Source organism: Agrilus planipennis, unplaced genomic scaffold, assembly GCF_000699045.2.
Source record: "Agrilus planipennis isolate EAB-ADULT unplaced genomic scaffold, Apla_2.0 scaffold50, whole genome shotgun sequence".
NCBI lineage: Eukaryota > Metazoa > Arthropoda > Insecta > Coleoptera > Buprestidae > Agrilus > Agrilus planipennis.
In genome coordinates this window covers 1,578,876-1,596,937 of record NW_020438881.1, presented here as the reverse complement: position 1 = coordinate 1,596,937, position 18,062 = coordinate 1,578,876, and the positions used below count along the sequence as shown (strand labels likewise).

At 32.8% G+C, this 18,062-nt stretch overlaps 1 long non-coding RNA gene across 4 annotated transcripts in view; it reads left to right on the top strand.

The window, feature by feature from the left end:
• The first annotated feature begins 1,197 nt into the window (after positions 1 to 1,197).
• Positions 1,198 to 18,062, top strand: part of LOC108734874 — a 42,767-nt gene continuing 25,902 nt past the window's right edge. For all 4 annotated transcript variants that reach the window (XR_001937459.1, XR_001937460.1, XR_001937458.2 and 1 more), the window contains exon 1: positions 1,198 to 1,251. This is a non-coding gene — a long non-coding RNA (uncharacterized LOC108734874). The remainder of the gene's footprint in view (positions 1,252 to 18,062) is intronic.

Below are 18,062 nucleotides of genomic sequence, written 5' to 3'. Positions count from 1 at the left end.
TCCTGAAAAATTAAAGAGCAGAAATGTAGTAGTTTTTATACTTAAAAATAAAAAAAACTATAAGATAAAATGTCTTGGTTTGTTTTAAAAAAATTAAAAATGTTAACAATTGTTATGACCTATTAGATTATTATGATTGAAAAGTTATATCTCAAATTAGCAAGGGAAGAACAGTTTAGTAATTATTAGACCAGTTTCATTCAAAATTTTTTGGAAAAGATTTGTGACCGCTTTGAAAAAGTTTGAAATATGGAACGTGATTTATTGATGGTTAAATCAATATTTATATTTCCATTTTTGGCAATTTTTTATTATGTTTTTCATTTTTTTCGGTATTTGTTTTTATTAATTGGCCTGTGGTATTTTATAATGTTATGTAGCTACATCTAGGGTACTCGATAAACACATTTTTTTTTTCTAAAGAGAATAATGTCAAAGTACATCTTATTATTTTACTTTTTTTATTAGCTCAGTCTCTTATCAATCTGTTTATATGTTCGATACAAATTTTGCAATCAATTTTAAACTAATTTACCGATGTTCTATTACAATCTCATCAAAATGATTGAAAAATTCACTAGAAAGTCGAAAATACACTGATTGAATTATTTCAAAAACTCTTTGTTATGTACCTACCTACCATCATCTTAAAACGGATTAAAAAGTACGAAATAATTTTTCACCCCGTATTAGATATTCCAGAATATTTGTGTTTGTAAATTTTTTATTACTGCTCACAGATAATGGTAAATAAATGCCTATTAATATTCACAATTACAAATTGTAACATTATCTGTTTGGAATTAGGAATCCGAATGGGACTGAAAGGTATTATTTTATACTTATTCTTAATCCGTTTTAAAACGTGGTAGGTAACTACATAAAATATATTCTTTGCTTGGATAATTATTAGGTTAGGATGAAAGCGTAATATTAGTTTTGAAATGTTCTTTTATTTTTAAACTAAATAAACAAGTGTAATTAATAAAATACAATTGTTTTAGTTTTTTGCTGTTTAATTTATGAGTAAGTGAAATTTAAATTATTTATCAGGCATTTTAAAAGAAGTCACAAAACCTAGATAATAAAATTTAAATTAAATTGCAGATACATGATATTTAACTTTTTTAGCTTTAACGAGTTAGTAGTTTTATTTATATATTGAAAGACAGGTTTCATTTAATGAATGTATTTTCGATTCTAGGTTGTGATTCATATTTTGCTACTTCATGTAGATTAAAAACACTTTTGGTAAGTCACTTTATTCGCTTTTATTCTTTATTTTACGTCGGTTTATGTATATGGGTACTCGCGTTGAAATCATTCTCTTCAAATGTGGTTATTTTCCCGGATTAAGACATAATTTTCGCTATTATCAGCGTTTTATATACTGTACTGTTTTGCGCATATTTTAAGCGATTTCTTCCGGGTATAAATAAATGCGAAGTTGTTCTGCAAATTGACCTGCACAGGTCCGATTTGCATGCCAGATATTATGACACAGTACACCTGAGGTACAGGAGCACATATCATACGTACACACGGACACGTTTAGGTAAATTTGCGCTCTTATGTATACTATACCCACTAATAGTGAATGCATTATAAGTCGTCGCTCGATGCTGCTCGGAGTCGCGCGGTGCGCCGCGCTTGCTTCGAAATCGCTCGCCGTTCTCTGCCGATGTTTACGGTCGGCGGACGTAGTTGTCGAGGAAAGCAATATTGGAGTGTATGGCTTTATTAGTCGCGATTTATGGCGCGCTATCATTCGTTAATCAAATAGGAAAACCTGAAATACGCACACGTCGCCATCATATTACCATATAAGCCGTTAAGGATTACAACGCAGCGGTGTTGTATCCGAGCGGCCGCAATTCACGCTCGATAATTACCCCACGAGAAAAATCAACCAGAACTGTTTCTTTTCGTAAAACTGTATGTACTATAGGGAATTCTAGATGTTTATCCGTATTAGGCGAAAACGATGTAGGTGTTCTTGAACCACCCAGAGAACCATAATAACGTTTTTTGGATGTAAAGGTTAAATATTGGACAGAAACACCCTGTAAGCCACAGCGATTGTACAGCGTGGTTCGAGAAAAGTGTTAAACACTTATTCAAATACAGCTAGAGACCGTGGTGTAACACAGATCAACAAAATCGGGTGTTGAAGAGGGTGCTTGATTGCTTCAACACCCACGAGACGTTAAATAGTGGATGCGGAACACCCATGACCATAAAGGTCAAAGCTGATTTGTTACGCTAAAATACCAAGATTTTTGTTCTGATAATCAATAATAGTTATTAAGCTGTATTTGATGTTTATAGAAAATATATAATGAATATAAGTAAACATTAATATTTAATAATCTTTATTAGGTAAATACAAAAATAAAAAATAATCCAAAATCTTCCTATAAGACATCAACTCGAGCTAATAAAAAAAATTCCTCTTTATGAACTAATTTTATTACATGTAATAAAAAACTTGAAGGAAAAAAGAAAAACATAAAACAAACGTCCACTAATTTCCCCAACACCAAAATAAATTTAAATATTATGTCAAATTATACATCCACATGATCGTTTTTGTGACAACGTGAGAAAAAAATTAGCCAGCTGTACAGTAAGTTCTAATTTCTATTAATATTCACAACTTCTTATCTCTGTTCCTACTCTACTTTTTTGCTCACCTAATTCCCTGCCCTACGCTCTACTTTGCCCTCCTATTCCTTAAAATCTTTAGACAACTCTGCCCATCTCTATCCTCCCTTACCAACCCGTAACATTCTTCCTAACACATGTTTCAAGCTCTCTTCCTCCGTTTCACGTATCCTACATCGTCTTCTTCCTTTGTCCAATATTTACATCCTCTACTCTCATTCCTTGTCTTAAATCTTGCCATTACACTTATTTCCTTCCCTCTTTTTAAATACCTTTTGCACCCAGTCCCCCCGTCACTCCCTTCGTATTATCTTCTTTCCACTCATCACATATCTTAAATCCTCTCTTCTTATTATTTCTCTGCATCTATTCCTTATCTATTCTCCTACCGTTTTTCCGCTCCTTAAACCACTTCCTCCTCTGCTCCTGTTGTGTTTTTCAAATCTTCAACGCACCCTCGCTCACTCTATTAGATCTATTTTGTTGCTCCTATTTCTTTCTTTATATTTCTTTCTTCCAGCCTTCCCAATCTCTCCAAAGCATTAATTAAGAGCAATAAACAAACAATTTTCCGGTGTAATAATTAATAGCGACGCTGAATCCGAAATTCTGGATTCAAAGTTACTATGCTACGTCAAGGTTTAAAGACCTCAATCTCAAAACTAATTTTTTTAAGAGTTTCAATACATTGTGAAGTAAAATTAGAAAGTGAGTAGACATTTCTATCATATCTTTTGACGCTAAATTCGAATCTGGTCTCAGAAATGTCCCAACACATCAGAGTATGTCATGTATGTGAATGTTACGTTTCCTTGGATCTCCTCCCTTTTACCACATTTCGTCGCGTTAACCAATATCCCACTTTTTCTCCTGTTAGTGAACGCATTTTATGAACGAAATAGAATTGCTCTGGAACATTGAATTTTAGAGATCTCTTAAAACCAAATAAGTTAAATTAGCATCATTATGAACTGTATCGATAATGAGAATATGTGATGTTTTAGTTCCTGATGACTCATGTAATAGGTTAGGAACTGAACGTAATAATGCTTTTAAAACAATTAGCGCATTATTATGTTACCATTCAAGAATAAATTATAATAATTCCTATTAATTTAGAAAGTGATTATTTGAGTTTCTAACCTATATTATGTAATAGTAGAGAGTGATGTTACTAATTTATCGATATACAAACTTCTAAAGGGGCAGAAGGTGGCGTCACAGTTTGCGTCTTACCAATTAAACGGCGTAGTTGTTTCTCCACTCGGAACAGATCCCCAAAAATTTTAACGGCCCGAAATAATCCTCGCTTGCTCGGCGGGAAATTAACGACCTCAATTAAACAAAAGTATTTCTAATTAGTTGGTTCCCTTCTTCTTCACGCGCGCCTCTTAATTTTGCAGCGAAAGACGCGCCTGTGTCTTCACCGTTGCATGCCAAGCCTCTCCGAGAACTTGTTCCAACTCCAACTCCAAATCGAAAGAGGAAACAGGGCTTCGCCGCGGTAAATCTTAATAAATTGACCAAGGTCCAATATAAATCCCTATTAAGATCAGGGTAAATATTCACGACCAAAATAGATCTTAAGTTTGTCCGGCCTAGTTGTGATTAGGTACTTATTTAGTAAAATCGGCAACTAAATAAAAATTTATAAAGTAGCTTTAAGAATCTTAAAGTTCACAAAAGAAAGCCTTTATGATTCTTAATAATAGAATACATTTAGTAAGTTTATAAGTACTCTTTATTGTGTACCAATTCTGCCGCTTTAGTGTATAATAATATAATAAATTCTTAACACCGTCACTTTATATTTCAGCCTTGAAAATGCCTTAAATTAGAGACGAAACTTTGGTGCAGGTTTTGCAATAATAAATATTTTTATTAAAAACTTTTATTGCATATTTAATTTGACCAGTACTGTTACTCATGCCTCAACTAGAAACGTTTGGGAAAATCGAATTACGTTAATATAAAAGTGCAATATCGCAATTAATTAGTAGTTAACATTTAAAAATTCAAAACTGAGGCATTTATAGACAGAGAGCAACTAATCGTAAAAGACCTAAACAATAATTATAAAGGAAACGTATACAGTGTATCTAATAGATGTTGACACAATAACAAAATTCAAAAATAATATACTTTTAGCCCAAGAAATAAAATAAATGTGGTATCAGAACATTGTTCGAATTACTCCAATAATAACTTCATCATTAGGCGTTAAACTATTACATGCCAACCCAACAGAATTGAAACTGCATAAACTTCAAAAATCAGTATTCCTCGATGCATACGAAATAGTACTCAGATTTGTTAAAACCTCTGTCATACCCCTTTCAGATAAAACAATAAGTTAAATTAGAAGGGGAGTTATTAATAATCCCCCGATCATATTTCAGGGCAACTAGTACTAATAGCTCAATGCATAATTAAGTAATAGTACCTGCAACGCACCCAAAAAGATTGAGTCAGGTTCTTTGGCATCAGCCCGCCTGTTGAAAAAAGATCATAATTACCGAAGATGTGTAAGTATACTTCATTTACTTTCTCTAGCGATGTGCCCCTTCCAATGTCTTGGATGCGCGCTGGCAAAATCATAGGTAGGGAGAAAAAAGCTCATTATACTTTCGACTCTTGTTCATTAAACATACTTTTTCATACAGTACCTGCCAAAAGTTTTGTTCAATCATGAATAGTAGTGCGAGTCGAAAACAAGCGTTAAAGCCTTTAATATGTCTTCAAATATAAATAAACATCTCGTTGATATTTTCAGTAGTAAATGGTACCAATAACAGCACATTTGAGCAATGCAATTGTAGTGGATAAAATGGTCAATTTTTCCGTGCAGTACTGTACGGATTATACGCTCCTCACCGGTTAAGAGTTTGGCCGAGAGTTGTCTCCTTTCTTTTTTGGCCTAGTGCTGTTCTTTTCTACTTTGCGCCGGTCAAACTGAAGGTCACATCGCTACAGAAACTGAACGAAGTATACGATTTCATATAACATAAAATAGGAGTTAGGTATATAGGTATACTTATTAGTTGAAGACTAATTTAGTTAAAATGTAACTTTAATCTAAGTAGAACTATTCAAGCTTTTTTTATCTTAAAGTGCAAAATTATATCAGTTTTTCTGGTTATCCTGTAACAGGATAATAATTCTCATTTTATTACTTTACAAAAAGTAAAGCCTTTTGCGGTCTCCCATTAATTCTTTTATCGTGTTTAAACTGTGGAAAATTGAGAAGCATTTACCTAAGACTGGACGTTTTTTCCCGGTCAGTCGATAGTCCGGAGGCAATTAGCGCAGTAATATCCCCCGGAAACGGGGCAATCGCGACCGCAGAAGATCGAACTGCTGGTGCTTCGGCCACCTGTTTTATCACCGGAATAATTTGACGCAAACCGGCGTCAAAAATTACGACCGCATATATTTAGTTTAGAGGCTCTCGACCGAACTGTTTATGGACCATTCATTTGAGCCGACGTTTAATCTTCCCCCGGGCCCGCACCCGATCCCGCCACGCTCACAGAAATCCTCTCGTACCAAACACAAAGTTCGTTTATCGCATTTTCGAATACAATTGCGCCAATTTCAAATGGAGCTAAATGTATTAGGTAAAACTGGGATATTTTTAAATTTATTTTTTCTCCCAGGGGTTAACGAATTGACCGTAGTAGTAATTAATAATAAATGACGTAATTACGTACATTTTATATGTAAATTTTTTTGGATTGCGTAAAAAGTAAAATTCAGTGATAATCAGATAATACTTTAGAGTGGGGATCCTTAGCATGGTATGGGAATTAAAATAATTTTCAAACGTAAATAAACGTAGGCTTTCACGGCCGGCAAACTCATTACAATTTTTATTTGTTTTCGGGCTTCGTTTTCCGTTTTTTTTTTTAATTTTTTTTCTGATGTCTTACTTGCCTTGAGTGCTGCTCAAATGTCGGAAATGGAATACCAATTATACAGGGTTATTAGTGCAGTTCTTTAATCCTTTTTTTTATTAGAAGTCAACTAAAATTATTAAAAATTTTGTCGATATTTCTGTACAGGCATGGATATAATCGGTATGTTTAAATTGTAGTTCACATCAGGCCCACATTAAGTTAAAGTTAAATTTTCAAAGATATACAGTTTACTTGTATTATATTTGCACATAAATACAAGCATTTACTTTGATATATTTACTTTTAAGGGAACTAAATGTTAAAAGTCAAAGTAAATGCCAATGTGCTAGTAATTACCGCGGAGAGTATAGCCAAACAAAGGCGAATTGTGTAGAAGACACTACGATATTTTGGAGTAAAAACTTTTGGAAAAATCACTGTATAGGGTAAGGATGCCGAATATAAGATGAGAAAGTTAGGTTTTGGCGAAACTAATCGCAACAGACATTTGGCGCTACTGTCGCTAGAAGCCACGTGGTAAAAAATCGAAACGTCTGTTAGTGCTTCCCAGTCCGAGGTGAAGTTAGGTTGTATACGCGCGGGTTTTCACAAAATCCCAAAACCAAATTTTTGTCATCAAACTTTTTCAAGCACTGCTACAACTGTATTAATTACACTAAATGATTTTAATTTACAGTCATTGTATTAATTAAATCATGAATTTTACGATACATTTGCAGTTTTGTTGCATTTTCTTTACTAACAAATGCGTGCCATTTTGTTAAATGTAGATGTTTTCCTAATATGAGACACGCGGGTGCTCCTAAAATCAGACATCTGATAATAGGATATATAGAAATATAACTATTCGAAAAGTCCTTTTTTCTAGAAAGCGTCGATCAAAACGAAATAATAGTGCCATTTGAAAATCAATGTGATAATGATGAGTGTAATATAAATTATATCTATGCACGTTACATACATATATTAAGTGGTACCTAGACCTATTTACTTAGGAGTATGATTTAAATAATTCGAAGTGGTCTGTATTCTGTCGAAACTGCCAGACGCGGATCGCGATTTCGTTCTTTTTGGATATCATCAGCGCGTCGCTGACAGGTCCGACAGAACACAGACCAACTTTTACATGCTGTCTTAACAGCGCGTTTTAGAAAATAGATAGTAGATATCCATATATTTAAATGGACCTTATTGGAGCATACGTAAATGTAGCATCGTACTACAGATGGCGTTTACCGCACTATTTGGGGTATTTTCTAAAACGAGCTGTTAAGACAGCAGGTAAAAGTTGGTCTGTGTTCTGTCGGAGCTGTCTGCGACGCGTTGATGAGATCCAAGAAGATCGAAATCGCGATCCGCGTCTGACAGTTTCGACAGAATACAGACCACTTCGAATTATTTTATTCGAATATGGTAAAGTGCCTATCACGTTGAGGTTCGCTACGCCGAGATTCGTTTCAGCAAGTAGATATCCATATATTTAAATGGACCTTGTTGGAGCATACGTAATCCTAAAATGTAGCATCGTACTACAGATGGCGTTTACCGCGCCATTTGTGGTATTTTCTAGGAGTATGATGTTGTTAATTATAGAATATAGCTAATAAAAAGTTTAATTTAAATTGATTTCTTTCCTTTTTTTCTTAATTTATACTCAAACCCTAAATGAAATACTATCTCATATTAGCAACCCTTAGTAACTCATAATAGGAGACCATTTGCCTGAGACGTAATTTCTGAACTTTTTAATATTTCTTGGTATAGTAAAAAATATATTATACTTAGAACTAAACGATCTCTCATAAACAAACTTCATTAAATACCTTATCGAATATTGAAACTTTCATAGTGATTAGTGCAATAATTTATGTTTTATGACTAAAAATAAAAATGATATGTCACATTCGGCATCCTTACCCTATGTACGGGGCATCTCTAGTATTTAGTAATAAACTGGCTTCTTGGCCAATCGTCTTTCTTTGTGGTCGGTGGCACATCGCCATAAACATACACAAAATCGAGCACGGTTTGAATTCGCACAATACCATCGCCTCATTAATACAAGATGTTCCCTTCTGTATTTGGTAACCGTACCCGGCGTCGGTCACATCGTGTGGGCACAATACACCGGATACCTTCTAATACACTATTGGCCTGCGTTTTGTTTTCCGTCTTTGTATAACAATAACCGCCCCCACATACAATCAGATTTGCGTACGTATCGAGAGCGTGTTTATCTTGAATATCTTCTTTCGCGGAGAAACAATAGCGCTAAGCTCTATAGGTAAATTAGCCTACCATTTTATAGGCTGTTTTGTTCGCCGAATGGTGCCTACCTATACTACGTTTTATATGCCATACATTTCCACGTTTTAGATTTTACGAATTCAAGAAACTAACACAAAACATATTGTTGTATAATGCATATTACGAGTTAATACCTAGCCTCTAAAAAATGTAAATTATTTGCCTGGTGCTAATATTTCACGTGAAAGACATTATGTGGTATTTATATAAAGAAGCCTTACCTTTTGCTTCCAAAAATTGAAGCAATTCTTTCAAGGTATGCGTAAAGAAACGAAAGAAAGGGTTTTACTTCGAGGGTTTGCTTTAAAGTAAAAGGTTTTACATAATTTATATTTATAAAAAGAAACATCTGCTCAAAAACTAAAGGATTTGCTTCTAAAAAAAGAAATTTAGGCATCACACAGCTTGTAACGTAAAAAATTATGTATTTGTAGGACTTGTTTTTGCCGGTGATGCCGAATTCCATCCCGCAGGTAGTTTTGGTTAAAATATAGATAGTCGAATTCCCTCCCGGGTGACTAGCCGAGTTCCCTCCCGTTCATATCAACTCCGATAATTAAGTTAACGACTACTTACCGATTTTATTTATCGAAAATAAATATATATTTATAGTGCACTTCAGTACTTCAGTAAATTAAAGATAAAATAATTTCAGAAAGAAAACACATATCAGTTATGAAATGTTTATTTATTTAATTTTAAAATGATTTCCCACTACCTTAACAAATTCAATGTTTGGAAATTCGTGTGCGTCTAGCTTTTTGGTGCAATCATCTAGAAAAACTTTATTAGTTTTAGCCGCTGGGAGGCAATTGATGTATAATTAGGAGGGAATTCGATATACCGAAAATTTTAACCCTAATTAAAAACAGGTATATGGGAGGGAACTAGGCATTATCCGTTTTTGCGTTATCTATCTAAAAGGACTTGTATAAGTAATGTTTAGTAGTGTGGTCCCAGTGTTGTGTTTGTTATGGCTGATATGGTGCATTTGCGTACATGAAAATACTACAAACCAAGGCGTACACCACGAGAATCATATTTTAAAAGGTTATTTAGATTTGAGAAGGGAATGTCGTGTGGTTGACGGACCACTTTCTTGGCGCGTATCCCGAAACACGTGGAGCAGCCGTGTCACCTGTACAGAAAATGAAAATATATCTGCGTTCTTGTGTGAACCATTTTATTATGATTATAATTTTTGTGGGATTTGCGCTCCTATGATCAAATAATATTGACATTTAAATGCGTTCAATACGTCATAGGATTGGTGTTTTAAATAGCAAATAGCAACACTTCATAATTAGCCTAACTAAAAAAGTTGTAGAATAAAGTTACTCAGAATGACGAGATAATGGCACCATGCAAAAAATGGCGGCAATATTCAAATGTTTTCTCCTTCAAATTTTGAATATAATCTATCAACGGAGTCAATTTAATTGTAAGATAATAAAAACATTAATTAAAATATACCCGCGAGCTTTTACTTGGTCCATATATTTACATTCAGGAAACTTTTTCTAATTGAACCCATGCTCAACAGGGTTGCCACACAATACCAAAAAAATTACTGATACCACTAGTAAACTCCTTACTAGCAATGTTTATGTTTTACATTTACAATCATATTTACTAATACAATAATTGTTAATTTTTTTTGTAATAATTTCCTCAAGTAAACAAATGTTAATTTATTAACAGAATACAGAATATTATTAACTGAAGTACTGATTCTCCAGACGATTAAGTAAACAAATGAATTATTTTCTCTGTAAAAGGAATTTGCCGTTTTCTAAATAGGAATAAAAAAAAATATTTTTAATGGAAAAATCGTACCATAAATAATAATTAAAGGCCATAAATTTTTATAGCACTTTAATAGATGGCGTTTTTTTAATTCACAATTTCAGAACATTAACTATTTACTAGATTTACGACCGTTCTTCGTTTAGTCATAAAACTTTTCGACAAAATGGTAGCGGCAATAAAGATTGGAATTTGTAGGACGGACCGAATGATTCAGAAAGAATTACGATTTTTGCATTCGTAATGTATGTAATCGCGTGTTTTGTTCAAAACAAAATGAATATTCATTCTTTTTTCTGCCAGCCATTTGTCATAGAGTTTGTGGCGAATGGGACGAAAGAAATTAACGGCCTAAATTTTCGTTAAATTAATTTTTAAAAAATTACAAGTGAAACTTCCGTTATAATTGAAATAAAAAGTGAATGCCTTTTAATTTTGGGCAAACGTCATTACCAAATTAAATGAAATATGCAGCGGTGTAAAAAAATACTAAAGTAATTGAGATTAGAGAGAATTAAAGATAAGCGAAAACTGGATAAGTGAGAAAACTCTATTGGGATCCGTCAAATGGGCATACATCACCTGGTAGCAAAACTCGTAACTAAAATGAGGGATAAATATCCTAGGGAATGGTATACATAAATAATAAAACACGTTAAAGAAGTAAAAAAAGTCGACGAAGTTTTCTTCTAAAGTTAAATCAAATAAAAAGTTAATATGTTCAGTGAAAAGCTGCAATAGCACTTCAGACATAGATCTTCACTCTTCAGCTACATTAACTACTTTCCAATAAAAACTAACCGTTTTATATATGTAAAAAATTTATTCGGAGAATTAGAGAAAAAAGTAAACTAATAGAAGCTTGGATGAAAGCAGTAGGTATCAAAGAAGTGAATTCCGGAATAAAAATTTGTTCACGTCATCTTAATGCACATGATTATGTATATTTCAGCAAGTATTTACCATCAGCCAATAACCTTAATATTTAAAACTAGAATCATACTAAAATTATAAAGTTAGAAATTATTTATTCCTGTGTAATTGATTTAACACAATTCTAATGATACGATATAAGTATTTTGAGGTTAAGAACCTACCTGCTGCAATACAACAAAGTTGCAATAATGTGTTTCCAACGATCTCTTAAATCGGCTTTGCACGTGCAAGTCATTGATATGATATTGCTTAAATCACCCAAATTACCTCACCAATTATATAACGTGAATCACTTTTTAAATCCGAAGTTTGTAAAAAAATAGGCAGTAAACTTGACAGAATTTGAAAGCTAGCTTCCGGATTTGTTATTTCCGAATTTTATAATGTGATTGGCATTAAAGACACGCTCACCTTCAACGAAATTTCCTTTCCGAGGCTTTGTGTCAGCCCAATCACATATTGTGTCAATACTTATCATTTTATCGTAATTTAAAAACTTGGAAATTGCACGGTACACTATAGGAACTACGATAAATTTTCCCTAATCGGCGCCATGTTTTTAGGCTCCTCCCATTTGACGGATCCCAATAAGCGACAAAAATAATCAGATCTCATCATTTTTACCTCCTGGACTTCTAGACCTCTGTAAGCGAGTCTATTTACAATTACTAAACATTTGGAGAAAGTACGTTTGACGTTGTTCCCTCTCAAGGTTGAATCGAAAAATTAAAGTGATTTTTTTTTTGATAAAATTTATGAAATTGAAAAACATTCAAAATTGTAAAAAGGATACTCAGAAAAAATTAACTGACTTGTTTAAATAAATAAAATAAGTCATTAGTTATAGCCAAATGTGTATATACTTATGTAGGTATTACCTATTTCTTAACGCTCTAGCACCATGTTCATTTTCGATTTTTATTAACCTCTATTAATGAGAAAACTCTAACTATGTGAGAACAATATTCGGGTCCCTTGAATTCTCGCTAACCCAGGGTTGACTGTATTCGAATATCCCTAGAAGAAATCAGAGATGCAGAATACTGCATTGTTTCTGCAAACGAAGAGATTGCTAAACTAATGTCAATAATCGGTAGTCATATAGTAACATTTACCTAAATTATCATTATTAGAAAACGGTACTGAACTCCTATTGCTCATATAAAGTAACATTTACCTTTATGCGATACTTAATAAATAACTAGTATTCTGAGAAGGAAAAATGCCAGACCATACTAACAGAAAGAAATCAATTTATGAAGCGTTTCTATAATAAAGAAAGACAACTGCGATAAACACTACCCAAATTGCGATTATATAAAGATCTACAAGTTTCCTGAATATTAATAAATATTGTAAAGCAGGATTTTACCTTTATTCGGATTTTAAGGTTGAGATATCAAAATCTTAATGTGCTAGTACAATTATGAGGTCAGATTTGAATTCAACAGCGAAAACTACATCGGAAAACAATTGCTCTCTTAGTTGTTTTTGTAGTTTTTCCTCCACGTAATAGTACTCCCAAAACTGCTATAATTTTAAAATGTCCTGATACATTGTAGTAATTCTGAGACAAGATTCGTAGTGAGTATTTCAAATAATAGATACCTGAAATAATATCTGTGATGTTAGTTTCCCTGATTCATGTTGACCAGCGTAATTTAACCAACAATTTGAAATTGAAGCTTCAATTTTGCTACTAAGGTCACCATGAATCAGGGAAACTAACAGCACAGATATTATTTCAGTAGGTACTTATAATTTGAAATATCAGGAGATTTAGAATTATGGCAGTTTTGAGAGTACTATTACGTGGAGAAAATCTACAAAAACAACTATGAGAGCAATTGTTTTCCGATATAGTTTTAGTTGCTGAATTCAAATCTGAACTCATAATTGTATTAGCACATCAAGATTTTGATATCTCAACCTAAAAATCTGAATAATGTTAAATAGCTTCAACAAATCAAATTTTATATATCTTGAGTAACTAATCTCTCTCATTACAGGAATACTTTCCTTCGCAATTTTGGGTTCAATTAAATTTACCAAAGCCCCAAAATCTACTGAAGCCGCTGTTCAGCAAAAAATTTTGCTCTACTTTTAACAACCACGACGATTTCTGTTTTTTTGTTTTATTTTAATGCAAAACAATATACAAATCCCGCGCATGCTGTTTGAAACCCCTTACTAAATAAACAGTAAGCGCAAGTTGAGAAAGTTAAGGTTGAAGTTTTTCCCTATATATTTAAAGTAATGGCTTCCCTCCGGAATACATGGTGTGCATTTTTTATTTATGTGTATTTCTTATCCAACTGCTGTCCTCTCAGTACCAATAACCTCTTCATCTATCCAAATCTCTTTTCTGATCCCGGCTATTACTTTCTCCACGCTTTTGTTCGTCCATGATATTTCGCATAATGGCATCACGTGTTCTGGCGATTCCATATTCGTTTCACATAATCTGCAAAGTTTTATGACATTTTCTAGCTCTATTCAATGTCTACTTCCCTTCCATGCATTCATTTTCTGTTCTGAATCTTGCATCTGAATCATTCTTATGTACTTCATTTTCTTCCTTTTTATTCCGAAATTTCTACTTGTCTCCATATCTTAAGTAATTGTTTGCATATCTTAATTTTCTTATTCTTTCTTCTCTTTCTTCTTGCAACTCCTCCAACTCCTATTCTGCTTATAAATCTGCTTTCTCTTTTCCGATTTTACTCTTTTCCACTGTTTGCTATCCGATTGAAGTTTATTAATAATGCACACGTGTAACACGTATTTCATATTTGTGTTTATTCTAACGATAAATGAACGTTTTGCGTTTGCGGCTCATATATGCAAAGTGTGTCCGTAAATATGCGGCTTTCGCTAAAAGGCGAATTAATCTGCATCATGCATATTCAAATCCCTTGAAATTTCACAGTGTTTGAGTATAGGTGGATATACAAAATGTATACGTACATATATGTAAGCGAAAAGCGACTTTTACATGACAGAATTTATGTCGTCAAACAATTCCGTCGCAGAAAGTACATAAAATGCACACGTATTTATATGAATATTTACCTACATGAATAAATTATATGAGTGTACATTGTAAATATGTGTATTTATGCAGTTGTATATACTTTGATTTCTCATAATATAATGCATCCTTTAAAAATTAGGTAATCTAAATTTTTCGAAAGATTAGTTATATTTTAAGATCACCTATAACGAAATTTCCTTTCCGAGGCTTTGTGTCAGCCCAATCACATATTGTGTCAATACTTATCATTTTATCGTAATTTAAAAACTTGGAAATTGCACNAGTACATAAAATGCACACGTATTTATATGAATATTTACCTACATGAATAAATTATATGAGTGTACATTGTAAATATGTGTATTTATGCAGTTGTATATACTTTGATTTCTCATAATATAATGCATCCTTTAAAAATTAGGTAATCTAAATTTTTCGAAAGATTAGTTATATTTTAAGATCACCTATATCCCTATAAAAGACTTGTAGACAAACGTATACAATGTACAGGGTAGTCGATTTAGCGCGCCTTGCTCTCTGGCGATCTTGCCGTTGAAATTGGAGGAAGATGTTTCCAATAAAAAATGTCCCTGGTCAAATGATCCATTTGCGGAAAATAATTCCAGAGATGGGCGGACATCCGGGTATACCAGAAGTATACATCAGTTGCCTTATTTTAAATGGAACACCTTGGATATTATTAAATTTTTGAATTCAGCATCGATTTTAATATCCACTTTGTTAAACATAGTTTTTGCCTGCGCGGAGTTATTTAGTAATTTCTAGAAAATTTGACGTTTGTAGTACCTTACAAAAATTTTAATATCTCGGCAATTACACTCGATTAAAAGATGCGACTGTCACTGTTGAAAAGAGCTTGGAACGCACTTGACTTTACATCTAAAAATTTCTTTCAAAGCACATTAAATCATTACACTAGCAATGTTCTAATTTTAAATGTTTCAAATATCAATACCTCATGAATTATTAAATATGAAAATGAAAGGTTTACAACAACAACGGTAATAATTCATTGTAAATAAAGTTTGTTCCCGGTGTTGTTTATGTCGGAATTTTATTCACTTCGGCAATAAACCATTTTGAGAAAATTCTGCTCGTGAAGTCACTCACAGCAATCTTTTTTGACATTAATTGTTTGTGTTGTGTTGGTTTTAAGTAATTTTATCAATAATTCGAATAAACATGACAGAATTGACAGTGTAATGATTTAATGTGCTTTGAAAGAAATTTTTAGATGAAAAGCCAAGTAAGTTCCATGCTCTTTTCAACAGGGACAGCCGCATCTTTTAATCGAGTATAATTGCCGAAATATTAAAATTTTTGTAAAGTACCACGAACGTCAAATTTTCTAGAAATTACTAAATAACTTCAAAAAGGTATCGCGCAGGCAAAAACTATGCTTAACAAACTGCACATTAAGATCTGTGTTGAATTCCAAAATGTAATAATGTACTGAGTGTTCCATTTAAAATAAGGCAGCTAATGTATACTTCCGGTATACCCGGAAGTCTGCCATCTCCGAAATTATTTTCCGCAGATGGATCATTCGGTCAGGGACATTATTTATTGGAAACATTTTCTTCCAGTTTCCACGGCAAGACAGCCAGAGAACAAAGCGCGCTTAGTGGACTACCCTGTATATTTGTCCAGCTTATAGATGATAATAATAAAAAAGTAAATTATATTCTTCGCGAAACCCAAGTGTGTAACTAAAATCACTGTAATAAATGAAATAGGAAATTTTCGAAGGTTGCCTACAAAGCATAGAGACACTATTAAAGAAATTAGCTTTGCACAAAAGATTATAATAAGTGACTAATTGCACAACAGATTTCCTCAGATTTCAGAAGTGAATTTTACTTTATTAAATTTTTATATTACAGCGTAGAATATTAAATATATTTAAAATCACAAGGTTAGTAATATAAACCAGATAAAATTTAAAAAATTAAATTAAATCTTAAACGTAGTTGGTACTTAAATTTACATTATTATTCAAGCATCCGTATGTTGCTTTTCAATGAAAAGAAGTATTTCAATTTTAATATACAATAGCATTTGTTAGTAAATATTATATGCTTTTTACTGGCGCCGGGCACCCGATTCCCGATAAAATCACTATCCGGTGTATCTTTAGAATAAACATACATATGTGTATATATTGAAAATTCAAAAGGTCCGTTAAGTACAAGCTATACGTTACAGAAGGCCCATAATCTTTAATGTACCTACAGAAACTTTCTTAAAGTTCAGGTGCTAATAAAATATATAAGTATAAGATGCTTTCACATGAAATCCGCTTGTTATACAGTAGATGTTATTGCCTGAATCTGACATCAAAATCTTCAAGTCAGTGATAGGTATCCCCACCTACCTGCATACATATGTAAAATAGGAAAATTCCTGATGTTCTACTTGGTAACGGCACGTTAAATGTAGCGTTCAAAACTTAGGAGTCCATCCGGGTTTGAAAGCGCTATAAGTTGTACTAAAAATGTCACTACAACTTTGTAAACATGCTAAGAATGGCGATCGGATGCTAAACTAATGCGAAATCAATGCGTTTTAACTTTACACCGATCGCGAGATATTCCGTAAGGACATATTTCATTTTTGAATGTTACAATCGAAATAGTCCTTTGTCTGAAAGGCGCCACTTGGTCATACACTCACGGTCTTATACCTCAAAAGGAAAATTTGAAGACTTATTTCATACATTTTCTTCGTAAATTATTGAAATTATTATATTACTTGGTAATTGAGTTACTTCAATAATTTCCGAATGTGATGTCTCTAATTAAAGACAATCGCTATTTATTTAATATAATATATACGAAACTATATACCAAAATTAATTTAGCGGTAACAGTTGGTTGGTACTGTCTCCACTAAAAAATACTAACTCACTGGTAAAAACGGGTACTCCGACTTTCTCCTTTGCTATGATGACAAAAATCTCTAATGGGGGTAAAATTCTTAGAATCTGCCGTTAAGAATATTTAGGAAGTCAAGGCTGAGGGTTCAAATGGTCATAAAATCAGGTAAAAAATGTTATTTTGTTTGATTTAAAGAACGTATTTCTGTTTGGTTCAAAAATGAAAACAGGTAAAAATCGGAATATTTGAAGATAAATATGTTGTTCAGTTTTGCATACTACTACATTCATGATTTAAATATTAATATACAGAAAAAGGTAGAATACTATGAAACACTAATCACTAAATCGTTTGACAATCCAATTGACCATTGCAGGCTGAAGAAATCTAAGTTTTGGAGGATGTTTAATTTGTTATATTCAATTGACCATATTAACTTTCACATTTTTTAGTAGTTAACGCTGAGTTTATAAGTCTCAGGCTTATTTATGGGCCGATATT